This window comes from Terrapene carolina, unplaced genomic scaffold, assembly GCF_002925995.2.
Source record: "Terrapene carolina triunguis isolate 2854851 unplaced genomic scaffold, T_m_triunguis-2.0 Scaffold233, whole genome shotgun sequence".
Classification (NCBI taxonomy): domain Eukaryota; kingdom Metazoa; phylum Chordata; order Testudines; family Emydidae; genus Terrapene; species Terrapene triunguis.
In genome coordinates, this window is record NW_020664584.1 from 6,957,723 (window position 1) to 6,969,422 (window position 11,700).

Below are 11,700 nucleotides of genomic sequence, written 5' to 3' on the forward strand. Positions count from 1 at the left end.
ATATAAGATGAGGTAAACAAGGTAATAAATCATGGCCTTATGTAAGGAACGGTTGAACCAATCGGTGTGGGGCTATACATGTGATAAACACATGATTCTCCTTCTTGTCCAATCCGTAGATGTGTGATTATAGCCTAATTGTGTTATGTAATGTTGAGAAAGACTATAAAAGAAAGCTTGTAATAAACAGGATTCGATTCAGCTTGCAACCACATTGGTCGTGTGCTTTATCCGCTCCGCATGGGACCCCACAGGGGGCGGCCAAAATTGTTTTTGCTTTGGGCGGCAAAAATCCTAGAGCCGGCCCTGCAGATATACCCTGACCTATGGGAGGAGCTCTGCCATATCCCCAAAGATCCACAGGAGGTCAGGATTATCTCTCCAGAGGCCCTGTGTTGGCTCTGGCCCCGGTGGCGCCGCCTCAGGATCTCTGATAGAGCTATGCCAATGGAGCTTGTAGGCCTGGCAGCCCCCGGGACCTGTGGAAGATAATAGTGCTCAGGGTTCTATCATTTTTTCTGCTCCATTGCTGCAGGCTGTGTGTGTGTGTTGGGGGCGGGGAGAACGGGATATTGGTGTGCCTTCCATGCTGGCAGCCACCATAATCTCCAGCCCCATCTCCCTGTGCACACCTCAGAACCCCTGTACAAGTCTCCCCAGGTTCTGGAGTAGGGAGGTTGGTGACAGTGCTGGGAACAGCTGAGCAACCCTTCCACAGAGGAGGAAGATCTGCGTGTGGTGGGTTCCATCTATGCCAGGATTGGGGGGGGAGGGGGTGTGTCCAAGCCAGGGATCGGTTGCTGGCGCATACTGTTTCACTTCTGGGGATGCAAACAATATTTAATTTAACTGAATAACGACCCCTATATACTGAGATGATTTTAGTAGTGGTTTTGTAGGACTGCAGAATGGCGACAGGATAGCGCTCATAAATTCCTCCTATAACCATACCATAGGATGCCCAGATGTCCCAATTCTATAGGGACAGTTCTGATATTCGGGGCTTTGTCTTATAGAGGTGCCTATTACCCCCCACCCTCTGTCCCGATTTTTCACACTTGCTGTTTGGTCACCCTACCACACCAGTGCCATCTTCTCTTTCCAAATGTGTTTTTTCCCCCTAGTCCCCAAATTTACACTCTCATCTTGCAAATGGATCCATGCAGGCATGCCTTGCATGGGCTCTGTGCTAGAAGGGCCCTGTCTACGTGTAGGGATCTGCTCACAGGATTCGGGCCCTGTTTTACAAATATCTAATTCAGACTGTTCATTTGCCTAAGGCCTCTGCTTTGTAGTACTGCACATGCTGACATTTTCCTCATTTCAACCGCAAAGTGTATTTGTCTTCAGATAAACGACTCCAAATTGCTTCTCTGCGCCAAAAGGTGTGTGGAGGGGGAAAGCGGTTTAGAAATAGTTTGAGTATGAGAAATAAATCCGTGTGGATTCAGTGTGACTCTGCCTCGGAACGGATTCTTTGTAGCTGATGTCGTTAATCGATTACAGGAATGCATTAGACTCAGGTCAGCCTGGCTACTAAAATGTGGATTACTGTATACGTTTCCTGGAAGCAGGGTTTGTCACCATTCCTGTGCAAGTTATTCAGTAAATGTATTGCCTGCCGTTATATTTTCGCAAAGAATCTGGCCAATAAAGCATGCCTGCAAACAAACACTGCAATTACTTCCCAGCCCTCTGAGCTTCTCCGAGTAGAGCCTATTGACTTCAAGCGGGGCTTTGTGTGGAAGCAGGAGTTCGCTTGCATGGAGCAGCCTGCAGGATTAGATGTCCCAATCACAGGCACCTTAGAAATACATGAAATCGAACACTTAAAAGTGCTAATATTTTAAAAGGGAAAATAGGCCTTATAAATGCCATTCAAGTATTTTGGACTAGAAGAGCTTTAGGGACAGAGTAAATAAAAAAGGATAAATATTTTGCTAAACAATAAGAATGGCCCTTCCTAAACGGAGAGAATTGGCATGTCTGATTTTATAAATAATTAAATTATGCCCCGTGCATTTGTGGGTGTGAAATAACCCCTGATTTTTCTTAGCCCAGATATTTATTGAAACAAAATGAAAACATGGAGAAAAGGAAACATTTCATAAGAATATGCCAGTGGCACAGAAAGAATTGTCAGAATATTTCACTTAAATTCCTGGTAAAAAAAATTAAGTGCTATTAAAACACCTCTCCTATAAAACATGATTAAAAGGAAAAGTGAAAATTGAAACCCAGATTTCATAAGCAAATGCAGAGATATTTTTGTTTTTGAAAAAACAACGAGGAATCCTTGTGACACCTTAGAGACTAACACATTTATTTGGGCATAAGCTTTCGTGGGCTAGAACCCACTTCATCAGATGCATGAAGTGAAAAATACAGGAGCAGGTATAAATACATGAAAGGCTGGGGGTTGCTTTACCAAGTGTGAGGTCAGTCTAACGAGTTTGTTTTTGAGTTAACAAGCGACGGTAGTTTTTAAAAATTCCTTTATGTATTGCATTTTAACAAAAACCCTGTAGATAATAAAAGCCTTTAAATTTTATCATAACAGATGTTAAAACCTTCCACTTTGGCTCTAAACAGGGCCTGATCCTGCAAAAACACTTAGACATTAGAAAAACTTTACTCGCATGGCTTCAATGGCACCACTCTCAAGTTATTCCTATGACTAAGTGTTGCACATAGTATGCTTTGCTAGGGCAGAATGGATGAAAAAATCTTCAGGGTAGCCTTGCAAAATTCTCTTCATTCACTTTTTGGGGGGAGTAATTTTGTGTGGGGGCCAATAACTTTCTCTGCAATTTTATAAAGATTCTTATTATATATTTCACCAATAATTTTTTTCCTGCTGAAAAAATAGAGAAATGAGCAGAGAAATAGAACTAAATTAGATTATAAGCACTGGGAACATAAAGACACCACAAATTCTCTTTCAAAAGGTGGTTTAAAGGTGAATGAAGATAAAGCGTTGGATTATTGTTTAAGAGCTGAAGATATGCTCAGTGCAGTACGAGACACAAAATGAAGAGACTCATGCAAATAAGCAAAATGTTTAGAAAGGGTCACAAAATCTGCTGTAAAATTATCCCTTGAAGGGACCTAACTGGTCCACCTCACTAAATCAAAACGGCTGTTGGCTTTATGGAGTATAGAATTCTGTCCCAAAGCTTAATAGTGAAAGTGCGAGTACAGAAGAAACAAAAAAGTTCTTGCCGAACAATGCAGAGCATAGGTTCCTTTTATCACATGGTCAAATGACAAAGTTGACAGAAAAAAAGAGAAGTGGAGTATACTGTGAGAAATACAGTAAAAACAACTGTAGAAAACATTGGGGAAAGCACTGAACTAGAGCGATAATAAAGTGAATGAATAAAATCTAGTCAATATAAGTTCAAACTACCTGATATGTCATTAAATCACAATGGATAGAAGTTAAGACAAAACTTCTAAATGGAAATGAAAATGTCTTTTTATAAGAACATTACCTATTTAATGGTAAGAGTACTGGAATAAAGTTAAAGTTATTGTTTCACTTGTATTAGGTTTTTATGCTAGTCATTGTTCACCTAAGAAAGGAATTACTCTATTCATGACTTTTTTTTTTAATAAAATAATTAAGACAGAAAAACGAATGTAAAAAAAAACCAGCAGAAAACTGGACACTTTTTGACATTTAATATAAAAATACCTTCTGCTTGGTGTGCTATAATAAAGTATGCAGAAAAACACCAACATTTTTATTGGCACCCAGAGAACAAACAGAAACAACACCCTCAAAACCAACCAAACAAATCAACCTAAAACCTTAAAGCAATTAACCACAGTTTTAAAAAAAAAAGTAGAATGATTAAAATGGTATTTAAAAAGCTTAATGTAAGTAAACAAATGTATTCAAAAATACTAACTAAACAAATTAAACAACTGGCTCAGTAAGGTTAACGTTTAGGGAACAATTTCAGACATAGCAGTGCATAGTAGTTTAGCGCTTAATTAATATTAAAAAAATATAATAAGTAGGTCATAAAAGTAATGAAAAATGTAACATTTTGGTTTTTCAAAAGCAGATCAAAGCTTCTGGGGGAAATTAGAGAAATGAGAGAGCTGAATTATTAAAGAGAAAGCCTCGATAAAACTTGGAAAACCTAAAAGCATGCCACATAATGGGAATCAAAAAAGGCTAAATTATGGTAGATATTGAAAACACATTTAAGATTGAATGCATAAAACTGGAGCAAATAATAGGCAAAATTTTGTAAATAGAAGACATTAGAGTAAGGGAGATTTTTAACTTCATGGCTTCCCAGCCCATCCAGAGAATTCTTTGCGACTGGTTAGAAGAGAAAATCAGAGAATCATTTCCAGTGCCCAGAACTAAAATGCAAATGTTTGCTGTAAGTCCAAATGATAAGATGGAAGTTAAACACCCATTAGAAGAGGCTAATTATTTGTATCCTACCTAAAGAGAAAGTGGTCGTTCAATTAATCAGATCTAATGCAAATCAAAGCAGCTCGTCTCCTTTGTCCCGCTGGGCTGCAGAGAAGTATGGACAAAGCTCTTGGAATTTTTAATACTCCCCTTTGAGCAGCCTCCTTTCAAGTATCACCTCCTCATGGAAAGCCATGCAGAAGCATTTACTGTGTTGTAACCGACACACTAATTATTCCTGGTGCAGACAGGCTTTTCTTTTCATGCTCCTTTGAATTCCTGCTGACAGTCAGGAGGCTATGTATTTACTGTTTTGCCCTGAATATATTTTATGGAAAGGATTTCCCCCCCCCCCCATCTGCAAAGAGAAAGGATACTCCAATGGGCTGATCCTGCTCTTGAGTCTGGGAAATATCCCATTGACTTCAATGGGAACAGGTTCAGCTGCCATCTGTACTAAGCAGGCAAAAATAATGACATAGCAGAGAAATAATTAAAAAGGCCTATTGGTAAATTCTAAATCCTGCTGCATCCTTACTTACAGTCCAGTCCTAAAAGGCCTTCATGCATTGACCTCCCGTTCACTCAAATAGGCGTTATGAATGCAAAACGTGTGGAAGATGGGATCCCCAGTCATTACTGACTTCAACGGGGGTGTTTTGCCTGACTAAAGGTGGGCAGGCTAAAGCCAGTAATGAACTAACCTGGCAAAAATCATGAGCCCAAGAAAAATGTTTTTAAAAGGCTGTTTGGTAAATTCCCAGAAATAGGTTGATTGCTCAAAAGACTGATGAGCCGCAATGTGGACTTACATTAGATTTAGTACATGGGAGTCTGTTTTAAGATGTTCTGTGATCAGTCTGAGCGTTCCCTGATTAATTTCCAGATTCCAGTTGTAAATGTCACAAATGCATTATTACCTCCTGTGTGCTGGCTTAGGGCCACTGTGTGCTGTCAATCTTTTATACTCAACTGACTCATCTGTACGGATGTACACTGAAACCCCGCAATAACATGCCCTGCGATAATGTGAATTCGGATATAATGCGATGATAAGATGGCTCCGGCCACCCCAAGCCAAAAAAATAAAATAAAATAAAAGCGGCCGGAACGCTGCTGAAGCAAAAAAAAAAAAGAAATGTGCCTTCCCCACTGCCTCTTCCCCTCTACCCCCGCTTCCTCTTTTGGCGAGAAGAGCTGTTCTCCTCCCCAGCTGCTCCTCGCTCTTCCTCTGCCCCTTGCATGTCTCCCCTGCTCTCCTCTAGTTTTTCCCTCTCTCGTTGCATGGCTGAGAGCCCCCACTGCTGGAGCAGGCTGACAGCTGGGAGGGATGCTACAGAAACAGTGGCACAAACTCCGCTCTGAATATCAGCAACTCCTCAGTGTCAAACACTGCAATCAGCTCTCCAGGTGGAGGGGAGTCGGCTGAGCGCCTTTGTACAGATCTCTCGAGAGCCGCTCCAGCCGCAGTCTGCCAGGTCCCAAAACTCCGGTTTTCAAAGTCCAAACCCAGCCATTCTCAGGCTGGTTCTGGCTCATTTAATGGGTTGATTAGCTTGTGCTGTCACTAATTATTGCTACACCCTTTCAGTTACCGTTATGGGCAGCTCACAAACGCAAGTCGTTTTCTGCCAAAGAGAAATTGACCGGCTTGAAATGGTAAATTTTCGTAACCCCACTATAATGCGACCCCGCATTTATCGCGATCGAATTTTTTGGACCCCAATCATCGCGTTATAGCGGGGTTTCACTGTAGTTAGATGGCAGATATGATCCTTAATGGCCACGACCCTGATGGAACTACTCATGGATGTAAGACTTTGCAGGATCAGGGACTGAGGCCTGGTCTACACTAGGCGTTTATGTCGACTTTAGCGCCGTTACATCGACTTAACCCTGCACCCGTCCACACCACGAGGCCATTTAATTCGACATAGAGCTCTCTTTAAATCGATTTCTGTAATCCTCCCCAACGAGGGGTGTAGCGCTAAATTCGACATGGCCATGTCGAATTAGGCTAGGTGTGGATGGAAATCGACGCTAATAGCTCCGGGAGCTATCCCACAGTGCAACACTCTGTTGACGCTCTGGACAGCAGTCCGAGCTCGGATGCTCTGACCAGCCACACCCCGGGAAAATTTGAATTCCTTTTCCTGTCTGGGCAGTTTGAATCGCAATTTCTGTTTGGACACCGTGGCGAGCTCAGCAGCAGTGGCAAAGATGCAGAGCTCTCCAGCAGAGATGGCCGTGCAATCCCAGACTAGAAAGAGGGCCCCAGCATGGACTGATCGGGAAGTCTTGGATCTCATCGCTGTGTGGGGAGATGAGTCCGTGCTTGCCGAGCTGCGCTCCAAAAGACGGAATGCAAAGATCTACGAGAAGATGTCTAAAGCCATGGCAGAGAGAGGATACAGCCGGGATGCAACGCAGTGCCGCGTGAAAATCAAGGAGCTGAGACAAGGCTACCAGAAGACCAAAGAGGCAAACGGACGCTCCGGATCCCAGCCCCACACATCCCGTTTCTACGAGGCACTGCATTCTATCCTAGGTGCGGCCGCCACCACTACCCCACCACTGACCGTGGACTCTGAGGATGGGATATTGTCCGCGGCCTGTTCCTCCGACATGTTAGCTGACGGGGAAGATGAGGAAGGAGATGAAGAGGACGATGCAGTCGACAGCGCTTACCACGCTGATTTCCCCGACAGCCAGGAGCTCTTTATCACCCTCACAGAGATCCCCTACCAACCGTCCCCCGCCGTTACCCCAGACACAGATTCAGGGGAAGGATCAAGCAGTAAGTGTTTTAAATATCTTAACATTTATTTATAACAGAACTTGCATATTTTAAATATTAACAATAGCTAAAGTGCTTTCAAGTATGTAAACTTTTATTTATAACAAAACAGGAAGATTTAAAATATTAACAATGGGTAAAGTGCTTCTAAACATGTAAACAGGAAAGTGCAACAAAACGGGAATCTGAACAAAGGGTATCATGATTATTGTGTCTTTGGCCGCTTCAATGTATAGTCCAAACCATTTTAAGAAAATTCAACAATGTCCGCTTCATGATTACACTGCCCAAGACGCTCCACTCTTTTGTCCCTCCAAGGGCACCTAACCCAAAAACTGGTCGATGTGTCCGGGGATAGAGGCGAGATCCTTCGGGGAGAACTCCTCATAGGCCTCCTGCAGGTGTCTTTCCAGCCTAATTATCAGGTTCCTTGGCAGGGAGAGCTTATTAGGCCCCCCGTGGTAAGAAACGTTTCCCTGCGACAACGCCAGCAGGTATTCGGGGATCATGGCCTTGCACAGCATAGCAGCAAATGGCCCCGGTTTCTGCAGGCTGTCCCGAAGCATCCTCTCCTTCTGGCTCTCCGAGACCCTCAGGAGGGTGATGTCTGGCATGACGCCCTGCTTTGAATTAGGTAGGGGAAAGTTAGTATTGGGACTGCTTGCCCGTTCCTTTACAGAACTGCAACCGCCGGTTTACAGCCACGCGGTTTACAGCTGCGAGGGGCTGGGACAGGGGCAGAGTTGATGCTTGCAGGATTGCTGCCAGCAGAGACTCGCATTGCTTTCTATGTGAAAGGAGGCCAGTGCCACTCTTAAAGTTTTAAGCAGCCACAAGTCTACGGCTTACCATGTTTGCCAGCTAGACAAAGTCCGGTGTCCTGCCCCGCTCCTCAGCTCGCCACAGCAAGACCGCAGGCACTGTAGGCGAGGGCCGAAAATTCAACCTTGTCCTCAGTGCGCGTGTGATAGGTGCTCTGCATGGTCTTGTTCACAGAGAAAGACTATGTTCTCTGTTCACAGATACATTGATCTGTCTCAGGAATTCACTCCCTTTTTCCAGTTCCCACAGCCACATCTGCCCAGAGGCTAGCGCACATTAGGAGGAGGAAGAAGAGGACACGGGAAGACATGTTTGCTGAACTAATGGGATGTTCCCGAGCCCAGGCAGACCAGCAGACACAGTGGAGGGAGAACTTGTCCCAAATGCACCGGGCAAACATGGAACGGGAGGAGAGGTGGCGACAGGAGGACCAGCAGGCGACTCAAACGCTGCTTGGACTAATGAGGGAGCAAACGGACACGCTCCGCCGCCTTGTGGATGTTCTGCAGGACCGGAGGCAGGAGGAGAGAGCCCCACTGCAGTCTCTCTCTAACCGCCCTGCCCCGCCACCAAGTCCCATACCCCCCTCACCCAAAGTCCAAACACGGAGGGGCGGCAGGGGCCGTGAAAACTTTCACTCCACCCCAGCGGACTGCTATAGCACTAGAAGGCTCTCATTCTCCAAAATCTGAAAAGTCCTTTCCTACCCGCCTCACACAAGACCCCGTCCAAGTTTCACCCCCCCGTTCCATGTGTGGTTGTTAATAAAAAATACGTTTCTGTTCATTACTGTTTCCATCCTCTTCTTTTGGAGGAGAGTCTGTCTGAAGGGGGGGGGAAGGGGCTTGGTAATTAGAAGGACAGTCACCTTTAGCAGGGGGCAGGCCCAGCAGCAGGGCACATACACAGTGCAGTGACTAGTTACCCTGGTCAGTCTGGGAGGTGGCTTTCATGTTCTGGGGGGGGGGGCGGGGTTGCTCTGTGACTTTGTGGCGGGGGAGGGCAGTTTAGAAGCATCATTAGCATCACAACACTAAACCCAGGTTTAAAACATTCCCGCGAAAACAGTAATGAAGACAACGGTGTTCATTAGCAAAACAGAACAGATTTTATTTTTTGGGAAGTGGGTGAAGGGGGTAACTGGGTAAAGAAACGGGGGCAAGTTCAGCCTCTGTGTCCACAAACTTAAAAGTCACTGGGTACCCTGCTCAGTCTTGAAACTGGCTTTCAAAGCCTCCCGGATGCACAGCGCGTCCCGCTGGGCTCTTCTAATCGCCCGGCTGTCTGGCTGGGCGTAATCAGCAGCCAGGCTATTTGCCTCAACCTCCCACCCCGCCATAAAGGTCTCCCCCTTGCTCTCACAGAGATTGTGGAGCACGCAGCAAGCTGCTATAACGATGGGGATATTGGTTTCGCTGAGATCACAGCGAGTCAGTAAGCTTCTCCATCTCCCCTTGAGACGGCCAAAAGCACACTCCACCACCATTCTGCACTTGTTCAGCCGGTAGTTGAAGAGTTCTTTTTCACTGTCCAGGGCGCCAGTATAGGGCTTCATGAGCCAGGGCCTTAGTGGGTAGGCTGGGTCCCCGAGGATCACTGTAGGCATCTCCACATCCCCAACAGTTATCTTGTGGTCCGGGAAGTAAATACCTTCCTGCAGCCGTCTAAACAGACCAGAGTTCCTGAAAACCTGAGCGTCATGAACCTTGCCCGGCCATCCGACGTTGATGTTGGTAAAACGTCCCCTGTGGTCCACCAGTGCTTGCAGCACCATTGAAAAGTACCCCTTTCTGTTGATGTACTGGCTGGCCTGGTGCTCCGGTCCCGGGATAGGGATGTGAGTCCCATCTATAGCCCCACCGCAGTTTGGGAATCCCATTGCAGCGAAGCCATCTATGATGGCCTGCGCGTTTCCCAGGGTCACTACCTTTGACAGCAGTACCTTCACGATTGCCTTGGCTACTTGCAGGACAACAACCCCCACGGTAGATTTGCCCACGCCAAAGTGGTTCGCGACTTACCGGTAGCTGTCCGGCGTTGCAAGCTTCCAGAAGGCTATGGCCACTCGCTTCTGGACAGTCAGGGCTGCTCGCATGCGGGTGTCCTTGCGCTTCAGGGCAGGGGACAGCAACTCACAAAGTTCCAGGAAAGTCCCCTTCCGCATGCGAAAGTTTCGCAGCCACTGGGATTCATCCCAGACCTGAAGCACTATGCGGTCCCACCAGTCCGTGCTTGTTTCCCGGGCCCAGAATCGCCGTTCAACAAAATCCACATGCCCCATTGCAAACGTGATGTCCTCGGCGCTGGGTGTCGTGGTTTCTGACAGGCGTGTGCTACTCTCGGAGTTCAGGTCCTCACTCCGCTGCCGTGGCCTCCTCGCCTGATTTCTCTCTATCTGCCTCTGTGAAAGGTGCATGATGAGCTGCGAGGCGTTGACAACGGCCACAACTGCAGCGATGGTTGTAGCGGGATCCATGCTCGCGGTGCTGTGGCGTCCGCGCTGTCACTGACCAGAAAAGTGCGCGAACTGATTTCCCGCCGGCGCTTTCAAGGAGGGAGGGAGGGCGGGAGTGACGATTGGATGACGACAGTTACCCAAAAGCACCCTCGAGACATTTTTTTCCCCCAGAAGGCATTGGGGGCTCGACCCAGAATTCCAATGGGCAGCGGGGACTGCGGGAACTGTGGGATAGCTGCCCACAGTGCACTGCTTCCAATGTCGACGCTTTCCCTGGTAGTGTGGACTGACAAAGTCGAATTACTGTCCTTAGTGTGGACACACACGTTCGACTTTCTAATATCGATTGCACATATTCGATTTAACTAAAATCGAACTACTCTCGTAGTGTAGACATACCCTGAGAGTCTGATGCTGCATCCCTTGAAATCAGTGACAAAGCTCCCACCGACATCAGTGTCTGAAGGATCAAGCTCTAATTTCACAGCCTAATCAGTACGATGTCCGTATAACCCTCCCTCCCCGCCGAAAATTCTAGAAACCATTGTGTGATATTGGAATAGAATTGTGCCCAGTTTCCTTTTCGTGTGCAGCTCATCAGTGATGCATTCAGTTTGCCATCCTGTCTGCCCTTTAGGATCTCATAACTTGTTCACAACTACACAATATTTGGAAAAAAAATGAGGCCTAGTGATTTGTTATTTTTTTTTAAAATTGGGATGGCGAGAAACAGAGGGATATGAGCCAAAGAAAGGGATAGAAAGATGGCTTGAGCTGGGAACGAGTGTTTACAAGATTTTAAGCAATTGCAACAGATTAGGGTGTGGGAAAAGCCTAGTTTTGAGTTGGAACAAAAGACAATGAAAGCCCTAAATATTGGAAATCTTTGCAAACAGCAAAGTTTGAAAAAAAAAAAAATTTCCTCTTTTTCCCCCTAATAAATACTTTTAAAAAAGAAAATGCATATTGCAAAATGACTTTGGAAGTCTGGATATCAATGAAACTATGGGAATGTCTGCCTGTGATGTCACTTCCCATGTGTGATCGGTGTCGGTCCGCCTACCCGCTAGGGGGCGGTGGGGAGCTACGTCGTCACGGGCTGGCCGGGTTTACGCCTCCGCCCGCGGGGAATTAGCAGCGGAAAGGCTGCCAGCCAGAGTCTGTAGCGCGCCCCTCAGGCAGGGGAGC

The 11,700-nt window shown here is 46.1% G+C and overlaps 1 protein-coding gene across 3 annotated transcripts in view; it reads right to left on the bottom strand.

Annotated features, from left to right (window-relative positions):
* ASIP (agouti signaling protein) overlaps nucleotides 1–11,700 on the bottom strand; it is a 51,959-nt gene that overhangs the window by 26,363 nt on the left and 13,896 nt on the right. Inside the window, exon 1 of one of the 3 annotated variants that reach the window (XM_026656837.1) lies at nucleotides 4,978–5,039. The exons of 1 other annotated variant lie outside the window; for it this stretch is intronic. The gene's annotated coding sequence lies outside the window, so the exon portion shown is untranslated. Of the gene's footprint in view, nucleotides 1–4,465; nucleotides 4,537–4,977; nucleotides 5,040–11,700 lie in introns of those variants that run through there. One more of the 3 variants, XM_026656835.1, reaches the window with a different exon arrangement.